The following is a 6,000-nucleotide window of genomic DNA, read 5'->3' as shown; positions in this document are numbered from 1 at the left end:
AATATGCATTAAAAACGATGAGAGTAGAGCCAAAGTCAGAGCAGGCAGCTGTCATTGGTACTGATTCAGAGGTCTATGAGGCCTCTCACTTTGTTCCTAAATTATTCATGCAATCTGTCAATGCTGCTGTCTAGGCAGACTCCTCTCCCCATGTGTTCTATGACGACCGAAACCCTGCGCTATGTTCGCTGCTATCTTCTGCAAATCCCTCACCGGAGACACTGGACTCACAGAGCTCCCGCACATACTTGTATGTGTGTATATATAGTAAGATATCTATGGCTGCCCGTGTGAGTCAATGTGTCCTCTTTTGTTTTCGCTCGCTTTGAGTCCTTTGCGTCTTTGCTGTGTGCTTTAAAGTCTTTGAGAATGTTTTCATATTTCTCTGTAAGTGTTCCCTCATGCAAAACAGACAGTACACAGAGTGACAAATGAATATTCAGGCACAAATGTGCACACGCAGGCACAGCATGCTTACAAACACACAAAGAAAGGCAGACAGAGTGCTTCCTCTTTCTCTCATATCCCAGTGAGAAGTAGCTTTGCTGCAGTTCCACTTCTCTTTGTGGGAGAATATAAAAGACAGAAATTCCTCAGATGTTGGAGAACGTGTTATTGAAGCTCTCCCACAGATAGCCTCATAAAGTTCCCTCCACCACGTGACAAAACACTTTATATGAATAAGAATAAGTCAAACATTAATTTCTTCCAAAGAACACCAGTGACCAATGTGTGCTGGTTGTCACCTGTCGAGAACTAATGTAATAAACAAAGCCCTCTAACTCTGTGCCTGCTGTGCTGTGAGTTAGACCAAACGGCTCAAACTGAGACGGATGTGATCGTGTGTCAAGATGTGTCCGGCTTCTGTCAGTCAGCATGAAGATGGATTTTGTCTCATCTATCTAGTATGGCCACATTTATTTTTAAATCAACTCTTGACTCCTCACAGTAAGCAAGTGAGTGTATCGAAGTCAGTAAACCAAATGGCAGCCTTCAGGGCAGGTTTAAATACAAGGCTTATGTGGCAACCTCCAAGGCATGAAGCCAACGCTGGAAGTGCTAAAAACTGCAGTTCCTTGATCATCCACTTGAGGCTGGGCCCTAAAGCCTATCAGAACTCAAATTAAAAGCGGAATGAACAAAAAATTCTCTCTAGGTATAATTAGAGGTGCGCCTGTTTGACTAAGAGGCAGGCACGTTGGAACTGTAAACAAGCCCACCTCAACTTCTTCTCTTTGCCTCTTGCTGGATCAGCAGAAACGTAGCTGGAGTCAGTGTTCCAATACAGCTACTGCCAGCTTTATATTCATGTTGTTGATAGCTTTAAAAAATGTTCATGAATTTTTTTTTCAAATGATGTCTCACTGTGTTGTTTATTGTAGTAATAAGCCATCTAAGAAGTCTGCTCTAGCTTTTCAGTATGGGTGAATCTTGTACAGCTTGCTAACAGTAACAAAATCAACAGTCCAAGTTAGCAAACTTTAGCATTTATCTTACTTTTCTGGGTTTATCATGAATACTTTTATTAAAGTTTGAGCTTCTCTCCGTCTTCTTGATGGTTCTTTTACATATTGCACACATTGCACTGCTTTTGCTGCATTTACTGTGACATCCTAGAAAGCAAAACACCTGATTTGTGGCGCCTCTTCAGATGTCATATCAGGAGCTGTTGCTGAAGAGGACGTCATGCAGGTGAACACACGTGGCAGCCCTTGTTTGAAACTGAATAAAAGATCAGGACCTTCTATATATGTAAAAAAATTAACAATACAATAAAACAGTCTGAATCATTAAATAAGTCAGAGTCTTCCTTTCCTTCTCCAAAGTCATAAAGTAGTCTTAATGCTTGAGTCTGAGTCATCAGTGCTCAAGTCCAAGTCAAGACCCAAGTCCTGAAAATTAGGACTTGAGTCTGACTCAAGTCCGAGTCCTTTCCTCGGTTACAACTCTGGTGCCAGCAATACCTCTGGTCTAAATATACCACTTTCCACTGAAAACAAGCATCCTCTTTTCTTACAGTATGAATTATAAACAGCTGGACATGTTGATAAATGAGTCTCATTAGGAGTATTGAGTGCATTCTTAAGACGTACAGTATAAGGACCATTTGTCTCTAAAGATGCTGATGTCAAGTGTGTGTTAAGCAGCGTCGGGACAGCTCAGGGGAGACGGACATGGTATAATGCTTAACATGGACAGGGATACACACTGATGGATATATGCAGATGTAGAGACAGACGTTAACATATTTTCACACCCGCACACACACACATATACACAAACGTTAAATACTGTCCTTGAGAACATATTATGTCTGTGTCTGACGGTGATCTAATTAAGAAATGCCCACTGAGCAGATTACTAACGTACGTCAACCAAGGCCAACTGCTTTGCTTCCATGACAACCAAACATCAAAATCTAAGAAAGTTGCTCAGTGATGCTGAGATGCTTCAATTAAGAGCAGCTAGTCACTGTACTCAGGGTGCTAATATTTAATGTTTCCAGAAAAAAAAATCCATTAATTTCTTTCTTTTTTGCCCTTCATCACATCTAACTTCCCCTTTCTCCCTGTTGCTGTATATTGTTCCTTTGTTACAGGACTTAGTGTAATGATAAGACCCGCAGGCTGAACAGAAATATGATCTCACACACAGCTTTGGCTTCTGCTGTTATTACTGACAAGCCGCCTTATCTTCCACACACACCTTTGCTTTGCTACAAACTTAAATCCCCAAAATCACCAGAGGTGAGTCACGCTCTCCTGTGAGAACGCTATGATGACTTGCTGCTGGGAAAATTATGACCACTAGGTGATGAGATGAAATGGACTGATATTACTGTATTTATCAAAATGTGAGCATTTGTCAAATTGAACTGGCCTCTGAATCACTCAGTCCTCTTATCTCATTTTCCTCCCTGAGTCTCTTCTCCCCACTGTCTCTGAATGATTTCAAATTTCTACAACCACTTATTTCTTTCTTTCATCATCTTATCACGATCAGTACACCATCCATTTCCTGACTATCAGATATGATTTTTCACGTTGTTTTTCATCATTCAGATGGAAGTGATTCAAAAGTTAGCACTTGCATATTTCTCTGATCTTACTGTCATCCTCCAAGTAAAAAAAATCTTTTGAATTCTTCACGATATATCAAAGTTTTGAGAACCGGGACTAGTTCTTTGTGGTCACATGAATAAGAAGACACTGAAACCTCCAAAGAACTTAATGTTCTACAAAAAATACTGGCTTCAGATGTATTGGAAATGTACCCTACACTTTATAACGTGGGCCATAACTGTTAGTTAGTTAGTTTCTGTTGATTTTTTTTGACAGTATTCAGACAGACAGTTCCAAACTGAACACTTGTGACCTTATACAATTGATAAAGAAACCATACTGGCAAACAGTTGTCTTGGACCATATGCAGTAGTTTTGGAGCTGATAGAAAAAAACAAAAAACGCTATCAGTCAAATTAAAGAAAGGCAAGACAAAGGTGGAGCTACACATTATATTATGAACTTAAGTGAAAAACACACCTGACTTACATACATGTCATCATCCATTTCTAATCATGTTCAATGTTCATCCAAGTCACCAACCCAGTGACAGAAACTTCAAATTGAAGGAAAACTGACTTTTTATCTGCTGCATGTGATTCCTCATTACACATTGTCCACAGACACCCCACCTTCTTTCCATAACTCTCCCCCAAAAAACAAACAAACAAACAAACAAAATGTCAAGGACACTTTTCTTTGGGTGCCAGTAGAACACCTAGTTTTCATAGGTTATCTCCCCAGACATGATTTGCGCTGCAGTAGTAGCCATACAGGCTAACTAGCTGTTTAGTGAGTCTTCTTCCTCTGCTGCTGCTTCTTCTTCCCTCTGTTTTATGGAGGGTGGCAACCAGTGCAAATAACCACTACCACCCCCTACTATGAACAGGGAGTTAAATGGTATTACTGTATGCCTACCTTTAGCACAAAGTCAATGATTCTTTTGTTTTTTAATGGGGGCTTATCACCAAAACCATTGAAGCGCGACAGCCCTAATCAGAACTAATGATCTTTTTGGTTATTTCACCAATTATTATACAAATGTAATGTCCACAGCATCTGTAGCTGCTGCTCAAATAACTAAGCAGCTAACTGTATTACCTAGGTATGTTAAATACTTGATTAAAATTGGTCAAATCCCATAACAGCAGTGATCAATTCTCAACAGAGACGCCAGGGACAGCCTGATCACACATCTTATATCAAATCAATTGGCAGGAAGGAGTTCTGGCATATATGTCAGCTGCCTGTTGCCAATGTTAGTTTCCCTATAAGGCTGGTCTTAAAAGTCTTGAAATAATGTCATGTCATAATAATAGCACAGATGTGAGAGCAGTCTGAGAAGTTACTGGGCTCCAACCAACCATCCCTGGTCAAGTAGGGTGGAGCAATATCACTGTTCTTTATCCTCTACTTCTGCTGGGCAGGTATAGAACATTGCATAATCCATATTTATAGTCTGACGTAAATAAGAATTCAGTCACACAACTCTCATTTTTATGCTTTGAGCTGTTTATTGCAGGAGAACATTGTGTTCGGCGTCTAGACCCTGAACACATCCCTCTCGCAGTTAAACCTTACGGGGAGAAATTGAGGAGTAATGAGACAATACCTTAAACCTCCCATTTGGAGCCTGCAGGTGGATGGTGGGGATGAAAATAAGAGTGCAGCACTTATGCATGGCTCCATTTGTTGGTGATTCAGAAACAAAATGTTTATGCTATTTTGGTTCAACTGAGCTAAAGCAATTAGTGTTTTAGTTTTAGCCAAAAAATATTTTTTGAAAATGCTCAAGTGTCACAGGAAGCTGTATACCTAGCTTGTACCTCTGATTTAATACAGGAAAAATAACATCCTCAAAAATGATCACAAGTATTGAATGTACTGTGTACTGCGGCGTCCTAGTCTTCTTTGAAACTACATAAAATACCTGATGTTTTCAGTTGACATCCCTCTACTTTGTGCAGATTGACTGTTCTCAGTGTTAGGTGCATAATTTCAGTTTAAAGTTCAGCCTTAACTTCCTTTTTTTCAGAGCTCCAATGAAATTTAAGATAATTAAATGAGGTTTGCCTGCTGGGCATGAATTGGAAATGACTCATTTAGCAGTTCGCTACCGAGTCAGTGAGTTTTAAGAGGATAATGACGTGCACAGCAGATAGAGGACATTGACAGTTGCAGTTTGAGAAAACAATGAAAAAAGAAACAAACTTTCAGTTGATACAGTTTCGATTTTGATAGTGCCAAATTACAACAAAAAATCTCATGACACTGTACTTAGAGAGCAAGTCTAAACGTCTGTTGTATTATTTACTATGACACATCTTATTTCAACATGTGAAAGCATTTGGCATTGGTGGTAAGGAAAAACATGATTTTTACATGTGAGAACCTCGAGCAGAACCCGATTCAGCTTGGATATGCTTTCTTAGACACATATGAAAACACGTTCAAACATGTATTCTTTGCACAGACTGGAGATCATGAATTCACTATCACAAAAACTCACCTCGCTTTTTAAACTATATATCAGGATGACCTCCTTTATCGTATGTGGCTCTCTGTCTCTGTCTGTCCTTGAGATACACAAATGAACATAAGCAACAGCATGCACACAGTCCATTTTAGACAACTGTGAAGACCGTACAAGAGCAGCCCCACATCCAGGTGTGTGACTCTGCAGGTGGTTACTCTGTGAATCAGTGAGCCACAAGTGTCCTGCAGTGCCCCCCTGCATCCTGTTTCTCCTGTCCTTCATCTCCCAGCAGGTGATCCCGATCTGCTTCATTTGTTTTTTTGGACATTTTTTACCATCAACCTAAGAAGGCTTGTTTTTTTCTTTCTCTCTTAAACCCACTCAATCTGCTCAGGTGATGCCTCAGAGAATTCTTTGTTGTGGGGCAAAGGGATATCTCATCCATCTTTTCTGCAACGACAG

The sequence above is a fragment of the Notolabrus celidotus genome, chromosome 8, assembly GCF_009762535.1.
Source record: "Notolabrus celidotus isolate fNotCel1 chromosome 8, fNotCel1.pri, whole genome shotgun sequence".
NCBI lineage: Eukaryota > Metazoa > Chordata > Actinopteri > Labriformes > Labridae > Notolabrus > Notolabrus celidotus.
Note: the sequence above shows the minus strand (reverse complement) of the source record.